The following is a 16,269-nucleotide window of genomic DNA, read 5'->3' as shown; positions in this document are numbered from 1 at the left end:
CACATCGAAGCAAGGCAGTTTAGTGATCTTGGGTGGGAACCCAGAGCCTGCGGCCCTACGTTACTGTGCTGTTAAGCTAACATTATGGGCGTAAAATAAATGCCTGAGCGGGGTATATGTAACCGGTTTTCAGTCTTCCCCTCTTCCTTTCCTTCTTTTCCCCTGAAAACGGATGCTTCCTGTTTCTACAACCCAGCTGAGGGTGCTGTGCTGTAGCCTACATCTGGGTCTCTGCATAGTCGTGGGAAGATGTTTGGGGGTGGTGGTTCTGCGAGGAGGAGGGGGGGAGACTATATCAGTCCTCTAATCCAGGACTGGTAAAGGCCCAGTCCACTACTTTTGTAATAAAAAAGTGTAATGTATTATTCATATTCTTTTTAAATTCAGATTTTCAGCATCCATACTTCACGTGTCTGTGGGTCTCTTGCCATCCAAGCTCATTGACCCAAAATTTGACCTCAGTTCTCACAGTGACCGTTCCCACAGTAGTTGCAAGTCTTCTATTTACATGTGCCTTGTTGCCTCTACTTCCCCTCTGACTGGCCAGAGTCACAGCACTTTCTTGATGAATGTATTACTGTTGTATTTGACCCTGTGTGATTGATGTTTTTCCATTTTTCAGGCAGATTTGTCTGGATTTTGTTGTTTTGGTTGAAAAAGATAGCCATGGCACTGACCAGAGAACTCATATTTTAGACCATATTCATTTAAAATGTGACAAGAGTTGTCATGAACTGTCATTCTGTGTTAGGTCAAGTTCCAAGTGGAGTTGTTTATGTGTCACGCCCTGGTCTAAGTATTTTGTGTTTTCTTCATGTATTGGGTCAGGCCAGGGTGTGGCATAGAGTTTTTGTATTGTGGTGTGTTTTGTCTTGGGATTTTGGAATGTGTGTATAGTGGGATTGTAGCTTAGTGGGGTGTTCTAGGAGAGTCTATGGCTGTCTGAAGTGGTTCTCAATCAGAGGCAGGTGTTTACCGTTGTCTCTGATTGGGAACCATATTTAGGCAGCCATATTCTTTGGTTGTATTGTGGGTGATTGTCCTGTGTGTCTTGATGTCCTGGTTAGAGGTTAGTAGACACTTGTATAGGCTGTTTTCGTTTTGTAGTGTTAGTGTTTTGTTGTGTGTTACGTTTGTTTATTAAAGATGAATCAAAATAGACACGCTGCAGTTTGGTCCGACTCTCCTTCACCATTAGAAAGCCGTTACATTATGACAACATTATGTAGGCAATTCTGAAACAATAATGCATGTTTTTTAGTTCAACCTGTCTTGCCAATTTGCACAGGGAAATAAACCAGTACAGATAGATCTTTGGAATCCATCTGTATCTGTGGCCTAGTATACACTCAGCTTGTACGGTTGTGATACAAGTTTTTCTGCATAAATATTTTGACACAACCATTGTGTGGAACCATTCCTAGCAAAGATAACTGCAGAAATGTGTACTACAGTGCATTACATTGCAGTTATACTGTGGTTAAACTGCAGCTACTGTTTCCTAAAAACGAGGCACTTTCATAACAGCAATGTTATTTCAGTATGCAGCATGTCTGCAGTGCAGTCATTTTGCATTCAACTGCAGTTCAACTGTGTTGTGTACTTTGCAGTTCAACTGTGTTGTGTACTTTGCAGTTCAACTGTGTTGTGTACTTTGCGGTAAGACTGATAAATATGATATTTGACACTGATATGATCCTTGCTTGATATTATTTTGTGGTGATACTGCAATTTTGAGGTCCACAAACTCAGTTACTTTCGCAACTACGGTTTCAAAATGGCAATAATATTTTTGTAATTTGTGGCACAGGAAGAACTGACATAAGAGCTGTACGGGCCATCGGTGTGACAGAATGCATTTACGGGCATCCAAGCTGGTGTGTTGTGATTCCCTCCGCGGTCTTTAATCTCTGTGATTTCGTAACAAAGCCACTTGCAGGAAGCTATGCCAGATATGTCCGGCCCGTCATGCCCTTCCCAGCAGAGCCGCTTCGTGAACAATAACACTGTTTCACTGAACAATCCCAATCGACACAAACAAGGCCAAGCTTCACAACAGGGGATTTAGCCAAGTCCACGTTTGTGCCGACTCCGGGGAATTCTTTCCATACTTCCCTCCCGGTGAGCCACCGTATGCCTGACTGCACCTGGGCAAAACAAGGACCATAGCAGTTATGAGATAGGTCTGTCCTGGTCTGGTAGAAAGCCCAGAGTGTTTCTGTCAGAACAACACAATTCTGTTTTTTTCCGAGCTGGTGGATGGACGTTTAGACAATCCACAGCAACCAGGTCGAAGGAATTTTGGGGTCAGTGCAAAACAACATTTTTCCACAGCAACAAATCATGCTGGAATGGAGGGCCTTCTTTCTACAGAGTTCCCATTTGTTTCATAGATTCGCTGACCGTAAAAGCAAATTCACAAAGCTCACATGGTATCCAGACGCCTGAATATTGCTATTCATTGAATAGTTCCATCAGTAATAATAATTTATTTCATCACACGGTTGTATTTAGCCTCATTGGACTTATCGTCACTTTATAATAAGGTAGGATGATGTGTGTGTCTCTAACTGTTAGAAACTGGAGTGGAGTTTATCGCTGAACACAGACCCAGTCATAGTGGGTGTGTTTGTCGGTCCGTTTTGGTCGGTCCGTCCGTCCCTCTGTACGTGCGCGGGTGTATGTGTGTGTGTGTGTGTAAGAGACGGATCGACATTTACAGAATGGTTACCTGGAGGAAAATGGGAAGGGTCATGCTTTTTTCAATTTCAGTCAAGGGGAGGTTTTGGTATTTTTTTAATCTAAATTTAGTTGAGGGGAGGGTCATGTGATTTGCAATTGATGAAATGTCAATATTTCTGACTCTTTTAGAATGAGTTGCTTATTAGGCTATGCTGTGTATATCAATGTGTGTCCAATGCCGCCCCTCATCTCTAATTCTCCGCTGGGCGCGGAATATCAATTGCACATATAGGTTATTTAGTGTGGTCTCAATCAAATGATCCATATCCTATAGGCTATAGGCTATAAAGTGCATGCTCGGAGAAGCACAGAGCAAAGTTTTATTCCTAAAATAGCTGCTGGGATGATGTAAATAAATCACACTGCAATAGATATTCCAATCCTGAGCCCCGGCCTGGTCTGCTCTTGCTGATCATAAACTGTTTTGTGTGCTGCTTAACCAATGGCTGTTCTGTATAGAGCTATGGTGGCAGTTCAGGAAGAGAGTCGAAGGTTTATTCCGAAAATATTTTATTGGGCTTAGTCCAAAAAATGCACTATCATGCACGCAGACTAGCCTATGTTCTGTTCAGTTTGAGAAGGACAGCACAAAGACGAGGACGACCGGAGGTCAACTTTGATAGATTGCTACTACTATAATTTATTTTTTATTAAAAACAATATATTTCTTGCCCATGATATACAGTATTTATCAGAGTTACTGACTTCACAATATAAGCCAGATTCGTTGACACAGCAGATGCGGCACAATCAATTGGAAATGGACAGCTCATGGTGCTGAAAGTAGGCAAATTCGAGGAGGCATAATTCATTTAAACCGTCTTCATTTTAGTAAGACTTTACTAACTAACAACAATGTCTTAGTGTTGGAGCCTATTTCTTCCTATTTAAGAAATAAGAAGTAGGCCAGTGGAGGCTCTTCAGAGGAGGAAGGGGAGGACCATCCTACTCAGTGGGTTTTAGAAAATGTAAAATACTGAAACACTAAAAAACATATTCTTTTAGATAAAATTGTACTAAATATATCCACGTCACCAAATACCTGTTTTTGCAATGAAGGTTTACAGTAGTCTCAACAACACACTCTAGGCTAGCAACTTGGTGAAGCCGGAGGACAGCTATTTCCCAGCCTCCTCTGGCTACATTGACTTCAATACAAAACCTAGGAGGATCGTAGGCCTTACCCCCTTCCATAGACCTACATGGTAATTATGAATACTTCAGGAGGATGTCCTACAACTAATCAAAGCTTTTGCAATATAAACTGACATGTTGTCCATCCAATCATAGGATTAAGATCAGAGAACAAACCTAGTGTGATGTATTGGGGTTGTGCCACTGAGCATTATGAGGGTTCTATGTGTTGAGAAGCTTGGTGAGTTGGTGAAATATTGGATTGAGAGTGAAGAGTGCTAGTTGAGCATTTTTAGAATATTATTACATTCAAATTAGTTTCTTCAAACTACAGGAGACTGAAGAGGTAGATTATATATTGTTTTCTTGGTTTTAGAACAATTTTTCTGTGGAGTCAGCAAGGCAAATTGGAATAAATTGCACTAACTTTAGTAACAAGTAGCTAGCTAACATTCACTAGCTACCATAGAATGCCAAGAATGTGCAAAGATGTCATCAAGGCAAAGGGTGGCTACTTTGAAAAACCTAAAATATGACATATATTTTGATTTACTTAACACTTTTTGGTGTACTACATGACTTCATATGTGTTATTTCATAGTTTTGACGTCTTCACTATTATTATACTATGAAGAAAAACCCTTGAATGAGTAGGTGTGTCCAAACTTTTGACTGGTACTGTATATATTCCAGATTTGTCAGGTGCTGCGGCATCCTTGCTTTCTGTGGCTATAGCTGTGATGCTGCCCTCATATTATTATGATTATTATTGCTAAACATTGGACTTCGCTATTATTATATTGCCTATGGTCCAGGACACTTAGACAATGATTCCACGGCATTTAATGAACAATGGACAGACAATATATTGAAGTGTCATATAGACTGGGGTTGCGTCCTTGTGGGGCTACAGCGCATTGCATCCCTATGGGCTAAACTGTTTAGGATAGATGGCCAGTCCCATATGCTACCACACAACTTCACAACTTTTAAAAAATATATTTTTTATAAATGGCTGTTTTCGCTGCTGAATTCATCTCCCAGGGAGGACTTTTCCTACCAGCCACGATTCACTATTGTGAAGATCTGGATTATAGACATAGACTCCATTTTTTGCACATACCCTCTTCTTTTTGATTTTTTTTGTACATAGTATAGAGCACCTATATGCTTAATACAAATTGAGGGGACATTATGTTTAGGACAATTTACACCATATTGCTAATGAAAATGGATCAGGAGCCATTGTTCCTACAGCCATCCCGTTTGGTTATTTAGGCTTGAATTTCTCTTGTTATATTTAACTTTCTTTTTCATTTTCTCTTTCTTTTTCCCCTCATGAACCACCCGATTCCGACTTTCTTATGCACTTCTTGGGCTTTACAGGCGTGGTTCCCTTGCACACACTGAATAAATGCAATTCAACTGCTGAAAACCCTCCCACTTGCTGGCCAGCAGATTTCTGTGGAGTTTTCATTCAATAGTACATTTATCTTAAGCCATCCCTTTAAATACGGTGTACACTTTAGTTCGAATTTTGTCAACAGACTCAGTAGAATATATTGAGAGAACATATATGGAAAAAACATAAAACAATGTACCATACCAGTCAAAAGTTTGGACACACCTACTCATTCAAGGGTTGTTCTTTATTTTGACTATTGCCTACATTGTAGAATAATAGTGAAGACATCAACACTATGAAATTACACAAATGGAATCGTAGGAACCAAAAAAGTCTTAAACAAATCAAAATATATTTTATATTTGAGATTCTTCAAAGTAGCCACCATTTGCCTTGATGAAGAGAAACAAAGGTCCATCGTTACTTTAAGACATGAAGGTCAGTCAATCTGGAAAATTTCAAGAACTTTTAAAGTTTCTTCAAGTGCATTCACAAAAACCATCAAGCGCTATGGTGAAACTGGCTCTCATGAGGACAGCCACAGGAAAGGAAGACCCAGAGTTACCTCTGCTGCAGAGGATAAGAACATTAGAGTTAACTGCACCACAGGTTGCAGAGTTCAAGTAACAGACACAAACATCAACTGTTCAGAGGAGACTGTGTGAATTAACAACAATTTCACTTGCACTGTACAATACACGTTTTCTACACTCAACCTATCAATGTTCTAAACCTTAAATGCACATTGCCCTGACCTTGAAGATCCTGGCAGTGGGGACTGCTCTGGAACATGATCTGAACTTTGGAGGTGTGGTCAAGTTCCTCAGTGCTCCTTTACTCTCCAGTTCTCCACCGTTTACGCTTCTGAGGCTGGTCTCTCACTTAAATCACTGATCTTTTTCCCCGCCTCAACATTTCTTTACGATCTCTAACACTCTCTCGAGGTATTTTTCCCTTTTCTCTGGGTCAGCATTTTGACATGCTCGACACTGCCTTTGTCTTTCTGCTGATGATGTGGGTGCCATCATTCCCTAAATGTTTCAATGGATAATGTTAAATCAAAGATTCTTAGAATATATACAGTTGAAGTTGGAAGTTTACATACATTTAGGTTGGAGCCATTAAAACTAGTTTTTCAACCACTCCACAAATTTCTTGTGGAGTGGTTGAACTATAGTTCAACTATAATTGAAATGATAGTTTTGGCAAGTCGGTTAGGACATCTACTTTGTGCATGACACAAGTAAGTTTTCCAACAATTGTTTACAGACAGATTATTTCACTTATAATTCACGGTATCACAATTCCAGTGGGTCAGAAGTTTACTTACACTAAGTTGACTGTGACTTTAAACAGCTTGGAAAATTCCAGAAAATGATGGCATGGCTTTGGAAGCTTCTGATAGGCTAATTGACATGATTTGAGTCAATTGGAGGTGTACTTGTGGATGTATTGCAAGGCCTACCTTCAAACTCAGTGCCTCTTTGCTTGACATCATGGGAAAATCAAAATAAATCAGCCAAGACTTCAGAAAACAAATTGTAGACATCCATAAGTCTGGTTCATCCTTGAGAGCAATTTCCAAACGCCTGAAGGTACCACGTTCATCTGTACAAACAATAGTATGATAGTATAAACACAATGGGACAATGCAGCCGTCATATCGCTCAGGAAGGAGACGCGTTCTGTCTCCTAGAGATGAACGTACTTTGGTGCGAAAAGGGCAAATCAATCCCAGAACAACAGCAAAGGATCTTGTAAAGATGTTGGAGGAAACCGGGACAAAAGTATCTACAGTGGGGAGAACAAGTATTTGACACACTGCCAATTTTGTAGGTTTTTCTACTTACAAAGCATGTAGAGGTCTGTCATTTTTATCATAGGTACACTTCAACTGTGAGAGTCTGAATCTAAAACAAAAATCCAGAAAATCACATTGTATGATTTTTAAGTAATTAATTTGCAGTTTATTGCATGACATAAGTATTTGATACATCAGAAAAGCAGAACGTAATATTTGGTACAGAGACCTTTGTTTGCAATTACAGAGATCATACGTTTCCTGTAGTTCTCGACCAGGTTTGCACACACTGCAGCAGGGATTTTGGCCCACTCCTCCATACAGACCTTCTCCAGATCCTTCAGGTTTCGGGGCTGTCGCTTCAGCTCCCTTCAAAGATGTTCTATTGGGTTCAGGTCTGGAGACTGGCTAGGCCACTCCAGGACCTTGAGATGCTTTTTACGGAGCCACTCCTTAGTTGCCCTGGCTGTGTGTTTCGGGTCGTTGTCATGCTGGAAGACCCAGCCACGACCCATCTTCAATGCTCTTACTGAGGGAAGGAGGTTGTTGGCCAAGATCTCGCGATACATTGCCCCATCCATCCTCCCCTCAATACGATGCAGTCTTCCTGTCCCCTTTGCAGAAAAGCATCCCCAAAGAATGATGTTTCCACCTCCATGCTTCACGGTTGGGATGGTGTTCTTGGGGTTGTACTCATCCTTCTTCTTCCTCCAAACACGGCGAGTGGAGTTTAGACCAAAAAGCTCTATATTTGTCTCATCAGACCACATGACCTTCTCCCATTCCTCCTCTGGATCATCCAGATGGTCATTGGCAAACTTCAGATGGGCCTGGACATGCGCTGGCTTGAGCAGGGGGACCTTGAGTGCGCTGCAGGATTTTAATCCATGACGGCGTAGTGTGTTACTAATGGTTTTCTTTGAGACTGTGGTCCCAGCTCTCTTCAGGTCATTGACCAGGTCCTGCCGTGTAGTTCTGGGCTTCCTCATGATCATTGATGCCCCACAAGGTGAGATCTTGCATGGATCCCCAGACCGAGGGTGATTGACCGTCATCTTGAACTTCTTCCATTTTCTAATAATTGCACCAACAGTTGTTGCCTTCTCACCAAGCTGCTTGCCTATTGTCCTGTAGCCCATCCCAGCCTTGTGCAGGTCTACAATTTTATCCCTGCTCTCCTCACACAGCTCTCTGGTCTTGGCCATTGTGGAGAGGTTGGAGTCTGTTTGATTGAGTGTGTGGACAGGTGTCTTTTATACAGGTAACAAGTTCAAACAGGTGCAGTTAATACAAGTAATGAGTGGAGAACAGGAGGGCTTCTTAAAGAAAAACTAACAGGTCTGTGAGAGCCGGAATTCTTACTGGTTGGTAGGTGATCAAATACTTATGCCATACAATAAAATGCAAATGAATTACTTAAAAATCATACAATGTGATTTTCTGGATTTATGTTTAGATTCCGTCTCTCACAGTTGAAGTGTACCTATGATAAATAAATTACAGACCTCTACATGCTTTGTAAGTAGGAAAACCTGCAAAATCGGCAGTGTATCAAATACTTGTCTCCCCACTGTATATCCACAGTAAAATGAGTCCTATATCGACATAACCTACAAGGCCGCTCAGCAAGGAAGAAGCCACTTTTGGTATCTTTTAGTTACTGTGTTAAACTAAGCATTGATGATGTTGAAATGTTTAAGTTGAAATGGTGCTGGAATAGTAGAGGCAGCTCCTGTTTTCTTTGCGACTTGCTTTTACTCTCTGTGGTTCTAAATCAAAAGTTGTTTAGTAGTCCGAAAATGTTGAAAACGTTGACTTGCTTGACCATTCTTTAGGTCATGTAACTGAATGTTACATGCAATATGCTTTGTGTACTTCAAAGGACAGAGGCTGCTCTCGGGATTTGTGATGGAAAAGGAGTGGTTTAATTTATTCTGCAACTGTCTTCTTATTGTCTCGGCCTTAAGCCTAAATATCATGGTCACAAGGCATATGAACTAACAGGTTATAGAGCAAACAACGCAATTATCACAACACATAAGTTGTAATTTGGCTTTTTTTATGGCTTGACTTACCCAGTGATATTACCAGAATTACTTTCCATAATGTAACTATTCATAGTGGAAAGAAAATAACCTTCGTTATTGTGTATACTTCAAATTCATATAATCTTACGTTTTTTGATTCTCTGAGCAGCATATAGTTAGAATTAACTGAATTTCATCTGGTTATTGGGACAGACATGAATTCCATTTTGGACAAGCGGGACAAATCTAATAATACCAATCACTATCTACATGCAGCCAAGGCTCTCCAGCATAGACTCTCTGATTACAACCTCATTGATGCCTTGCTGAGCACCTAATCCTAAAGATAAAGAGTACACTTTCTACTCAAACAGGCATAAATGATGATCTCGAATCGATTTCATACTATTATCTACACCTCTATTTTCTTTCATTAAGAAAATAGAAATTTCACTTATAAGCTTGTATGAACACCACGCTTACTATTGCCATCTTCAAATGTCAGAATCTCCTAAAAGATCCACAAAAGGGCGTTTCAACGATTCATTACTACAAAATCCTACATTCTGAGATCAATTTGAAATCGAACTAAATTAATTCACGATGATCAATACAAATTAGGCATTTACGCATAGACTACAAGCTGCATACAAGCCGCTGATGCTCGTCTTCAGAAGATCTACATTTAAATAAGTCTAATAAATAAATTTAATATTCAGTACACCCTCACAATAAATCCATTATTGATTTTAGGCAGTTCTAAAGAAACATGATATGAAGATAATGTATTTCAGAAGAACAGTATGAGTTGGCCTACTGTATGTTATTTGGCTATGTGCCATTCCATAGGCTGTAGGCTTATTCATTTAGCAGACAAGATATGCTTAAGTCCCGTGGCATTACTTAATATTATGTGATTTTATAGTAAGAAGAATGTATTTGAACTTTGCTGAATAAAATAGAAATTATATACTTCCCATTGCAGAGCAAGTGCGCATTTGAAGTGGCTGTTGAGCGTAAAAGTGATCATTTGAAACAGGTCGTATAGATTTAGAGTTATTTGGCAACTTTAGTTGTGAATGATACCGGCCTTAGAATGTCTAAGAAATCAAAACATATATGGGCTGCATGATGTGACTATAGGCTATTGATATTTTTTAAAGTATTTAAAAAAGCATGCTGTCATCTTATCAGCCGGAGATGATATGCTCCTAACCAACTGTGCTATTTTGTTAGTTTTCTTGTGTTGTTTAACTTATTTTTTAAACTTATTTTGTGCAAAATGTTGTGGTACCGTCTCTTATGACTGAAAATAACTTCTGAACATCAGAACAGCTGTCAGGAGCTGGGTGTAGCTGGTGCATGAAGTCAGGCGCAGGTGAGCAGAGATAAGTGAACAACGCACTTTAATAAAGGCAAATGCACAAAGTAAACAAACCCAATGTGAGAACAAAAAATAACAGTAGCCTCTAAACAATGGGTGAAACAGCACCCGGGAATAAACCAGCCAGAAACGTACAGACCTAACAATAAACAATCTTGCACAAAGACATGGGGGAAACAGAGGACTAAACCAGGTGTGTGGGAAAACAAGACAACACAAATGGAAAATGAAAAATGGACCAGTGATGGCTAGAAGACCGTCGACCGCCGGACACCGCCCGAACAAGGAGAGGCATCGACTTCTGACAACAGCGATTACTCACCTCAAACTGGAATAAGCTTTTTCCATTAAGGAGACAGACAACTCCGAATCTGACGTGAAGGATATCCTGCTTCCCGGGAACAGGACCAAATCCCCATAATTTGCTTGAAGAAAATGCGGAGAAAAAGGAGGGCGAAGTTCAGCTGCCTTCTGAGAGTTCGTAGGAGAGCAAGCAAACTCCCACTGCCATTCGTTCTATTGGCCACGTGCAATCATTGGAAAATAAAATCGATGACCTACAATCAAGATTATCCTACCAACGGGACATTAAAAACTGTAATATCTTATTTTTCACCGAGTCGTGGCTAAACGACGACACGGATAATATAGAGCTGGCGGGATTTTCCATGCACCGGCAGAACAGAGAAGCTACGTCTGGTAAGATGAGGGGTGGGGTGTGTGTCAATAACAGCTGGTGCGTGATGTCTAATACTAAAGAAGTCTCGAGGTATTGCTTGCCTGAGGTAGAGTACCCCCTCAAGAGACTGAAAATAGTTTTTGGATCCTCCAAAAGTTCTTCAGCTGCACCATCGAGAGCATCCTGACCGGTTGCATCACCGCCTAGTATGGCGACTGCTCGGCATCTGACCGCAAGGCACTACAGAGGGTAGTGCGTACGGCCCAGTACATGATTGGGGCCAAGCCTCCTGCCATCCAGGACCTATATAATAGGCGGTGTCAGAGGAAGCCCAAAAAATTGTCAGACTCCAGTCACCCAAGTCATAGACTGTTTTCTCTGCTACCACACGGCAAGCGGTACCAGAGCGCGGAATCTAGGACCAAAAGGCTCTTTAACAGCTCCTACCTCCATGGTAATCGTCCCAGTTGTTTACTGGCCAAGCTACGCAGTAATTATCAATTGGCTGATATAGCAACTATTGAATCTGAAACAGGAGAATTACTATCAGAACCCAAGTTAATAAAATATTGTCCTACTTCTATAAAGAATTGTACACCTCTGAATTTAAACCACACCAAGCCAGACTAAGTTCTTTCTAAAAGAACGAAGAACTCCACTTTTCACAGCAGAGGAATCCACCCCCTGGGAGCACAAATGTCTCTCAATGAAATTCAAAGGCCATTGGTTAGCATAAATAAAGGCAAATCACCTGGATGAGACGGTATTTCTCCTGAGGTATATTTCAAATGTTGGAATCAATTAGGTACACTGTTGCTTGAAATGATTAATACATTCAGCCGTTTACAAAGGTTAATTTGGGTGAGATGTGAATAAATCACTAATTTCGCTTTTATTAAAAAAAGGCAAGGATGCCAACTAGTGTTCTCACTATCGCCCCCTATCTTTGATAAACACAGATATTAAACTGTTTTCTAAAATGTTGTTGTCCTATCTCGAGACTTACTTACCCAAATTGGTTCACACAGACAGAAGCGGGTTTGTTAAAAAGCGTTTATCCTCAGATAACCTTGGTCGACTATTACATATCTTAGATGTTTCCTCAGACACAACAGCTCCTTGGGCTGTATTGTCTCTCGAAGCAGAAAAAGCTTTTGATGGACTAGAATGGTCATATCTCTGGTCTGTCTGGAACATTATGGGAATTAGCTCAAATGTAATTAATATGATTAAGATATTATATGCCAATCCCTCAGCCATAGTTATAACAGGCAATATCGGCTCTGCTCTGTTCAGATTTACTAGAAGCAGCAGACGAGGTGATCCAATTGCACCTTTGCCATTCTTATTATCCATGGAAACTCTGGCCCAAGCAATTTGTAAATTTCCCTCAAATCTATTGATCACTTTTAATCTCATTATAACCTCATTATAGACATTGTATCTCAATCGCTCCCAAACACATTGAAGATCATAGCTGAATCTCAAACTATAAAATGTGTCTAACCAAATCAGTCCTACTGCCTATCAAGACCACGCAATCGTTTCCCATTTTAATATTTGGTAATAGATACACTGTATTTCCTTCCTTGGATAAAACCTTTGCCAGAAATGTTAACTTCTTATGGCTGAGATCCCGCTAACGGGATAGATATGACAACAGCCAGTGAAAGTGCAGAGCGCCAAATTCAAACAACAGAAATCTCATAATTAAAATTCCTCAAACATACAAGTATTTTATACCATTTTAAAGGTAGTCTTGTTGTTAATCTCACCACAGTGTCCGATTTCTAGGCTTTACAGCGAAAGCACCACAAACGATTATGTTAGGTCACCGCCAAGTCACAGAAAAATACAGCCATTTTTCCAGCCAAAAAGCACAAAGAGATAAAATTAATCACTAAACTTTGATGATCGTCATCAGATGACACTCATAGGACTTAATGTTATACAATACATGTATGTTTTGTTTGATAAAGTGCATATTTACATCCAAAAATCTGTTTACATTGGCGCGTTATGTTCAGTAGTTCCAAAACATGCAGTGATTTTGCAGAGAGCCACATCAATTGACAGAAATACTCATAATAAACATTGATGAAAGATACAACTATAATACATGGAACTTTAGATAAACTTCTCCTTAATGCAACCGCTGTGTCAGATTTTTAAAAACTTTACGCAAAAAGTATACCATGCAATAATCTGAGAACGGCGCTCAGAGACCAAACAGCCAAAGAAATATCCGCCATATACAGTGCGGATATTAATAATTTTGCACGCCCAATTTTTCAGTTTTTTATTTGTTAAAAAAGTTTGAAATATCCAATAAATGTCGTTCCACTTCATGATTGTGTCCCACTTGTTGTTGATTCTTCACAAAAAATACAGTTTTATATCTTTATGTTTGAAGCCTGAAATGTGGCAAAAGGTCGCAAAGTTCAAGGGGGCCGAATACTTTCGCAAGGCACTGTAGTGTAGTCAACATTAGTCAGAAATAGCATGATAACTATTCACTTACCTTTCATGATCTTCATCAGAATGCACTCCCAGGAATGCCAGTTCCATAATAAATGTTTGTTTTGGTCGATAATGTCCATCATTTATGTCCAAATTCCTCCTTGTTGTTAGCGCGTTCAGCACAGTAATCCAAATTCATGACGCGCGAGCAGATGAAAAGTCGAAAAGTTCCGTTACAGTCCATAGAAACATGTCAAACGATGTATAGAATAAATTTTTAGGATGTTTTTAACATAAATCTTCAATAATGTTCCAACCGGAGAATTCCTTTGTTTTCAGAAATGCAATGGAAAGCAAGCTAACTTTCACGTGACCGTGCATGGTCAGCTCGTGGGACAGACCTCTGACTCATTCCCCTCTCATTCAGCCCCACTTCACAGTAGAAGCATCAAACAAGGTTCTAGAGACTGTTGACATCTAGTGGAAGCCTTAGGAAGTGCAACATGACCAATATCCCACTGTATCGTCAATAGGGTCTGAGTTGAAAAACTACAAGTTTTTGCCTACCATATGAGTTATGTTATACTCACAGACCTCATTCAAACAGTTTTAGAAACTTCACAGTGTTTTCTATCCAAATATCCTAATAATATGCATATATTAGCAACTGCGACTGAGTAGCAGGCCGTTTACTCTGGGCACCTCTGGGCACCTTATTCATCCAAGCTACTTAATACTGCCCCCAGCCATAAGAGGTTTAACAGAACACTCACATCAATTCAACCTGACCTCAGTAGATGGAATAATATCCTAGTTGCTTTAACCGGCAGAATAACTATTGTCAGGAATATATTGCCACGGCTGAATTTCTGCAGTTCAATGCTTTCTATGGCCCCCCCTTCTGGCTATTAGGGTCAAATTCATAGTGTGGTTTCAAAATGTATCTGGCAAGGTAAACGATCTCGGATAAAATTAACACAATTACAAAGAGGGAAAGATGTAGGGGTACTATCTGTACCAAACTTTAAATAGCATTTCTAGGTACTAGCATTTCTTCCCATCCTAAATTGGTTGAGACATGATTATTCTGCCCCCTGGCTGAGTGTAAAGATAAATATGGTGTCTCCTATTGGCCTGGAAGAGGTGATCTTCACTGATATATCCCTTAAACAATGTAAATTATTCTTTGGTTCTATTATTACTCACACAATTTCTATTTGGCACAAAATTTTAAAACAATGTAACTGGGAATCAAAATGGAATGCCCATACTCCAATATTTCACAATAACGCCTTGCAATCTGGAGGGGGTGCGTTTTGCATCCCCCAATGGCCCAAATGTGAAATCCGTACACCGATATCACCGATTTCATGGACAGTAATGGTTTGAGAACATTCCAAGATCTGAAAGATACATACACATTACCAGGCAACTCCTTTTTTCTATCTTTGCAACTTATTCTGGCCTATTGAGTCCCTTGGGAAACTAAACTACTATCCAGTGATGGGATTTATAAATAAATGATCTGGGCTCCCAAAAGGATGGGTCTCTATAATATATAAAACACTTTTGGAAAGCTCATATTCTGAGCTAGCCATTAAAAATGTATGGTCCACAGATCTAATTGAATCTTGACAACCCTTTAACTGGAACTGTATATGGAAAAATATGACCTTGGAATCCAAACCTTGCAATCCGAACCATCAACTTACATATTTTAAGTTTGTTCACAGACTGTAGTTAACACCAAGGAAATGTTTTATGATGAAATTGCCCCAAACTGCTAACTGTTCACTGTGTACCCTAAATCAGGTAGGCACAGTCCTTCACATGATGTGAGAGTGCCCTGCAGTTAAGTGCTTCTCGGACAATGTTTAGGCAGGTTACCTTAGTTTTCTTGGGTACAGGGACAATGGTGGACATCTTGAAGCATGGGGGACCACAGACTGGGACAGGGAGTGGTTGAATATGTCAGTGAACACTCCAGCCAGCTGGTCTGCACATGCTCTGAGGACACGGCCAGGGATGCCGTCTTGGTCGCGCTTAAAGGTCTTACTCACAACGGCCACAGAGATTGAAAGGACTATCAGTGTTGATTGCCTCTAAACGAGCATAGAAGTTGTTTAGTTCGTCTAGGAGTGATGCATCGGTGTACGCACCTATAGTTTTCCCCTTGTAGTCTGTGATGATTTGTAGACCTTATACTATACACCTGTGCTTTCTTTTTTCGTCCTTGACTGATTTCCGGAGGTTGTAGCTGGTAATTTTGTTTTCATCCATATCCCCAGATATCTGACCAGAGTTAAATGCTTTGGTCCACGCTCTCAGTTTTGCGCAGATGTTGCTATTTACTCATGGTTTCTATTTGGGATATGTGCAAATTGTCATTGTTGGGATAACATCCTTTGTGCATTTCCTGATGAACCCAGTGACTGAATCTGTATACTCGTTGATGTTATTGTCGGAGGCGACCCGGGAACATTTCCCAGTTCACGTGCTCAAAGCAGTCTTGTAGCATAGATTCTAATTGGCCAGACTAGCATTCAACGGATCTTACCACGGCTACCTCCTATTTAAAGAATAATAACTTTCTCTAGATTCCTTTTGTCCAGGTTGGGGGAATAGAAAGTCTTAAGG

This window comes from Oncorhynchus nerka, linkage group LG9a, assembly GCF_034236695.1.
Source record: "Oncorhynchus nerka isolate Pitt River linkage group LG9a, Oner_Uvic_2.0, whole genome shotgun sequence".
Lineage (NCBI taxonomy): Eukaryota > Metazoa > Chordata > Actinopteri > Salmoniformes > Salmonidae > Oncorhynchus > Oncorhynchus nerka.
This window is presented reverse-complemented; position numbering follows the sequence as displayed.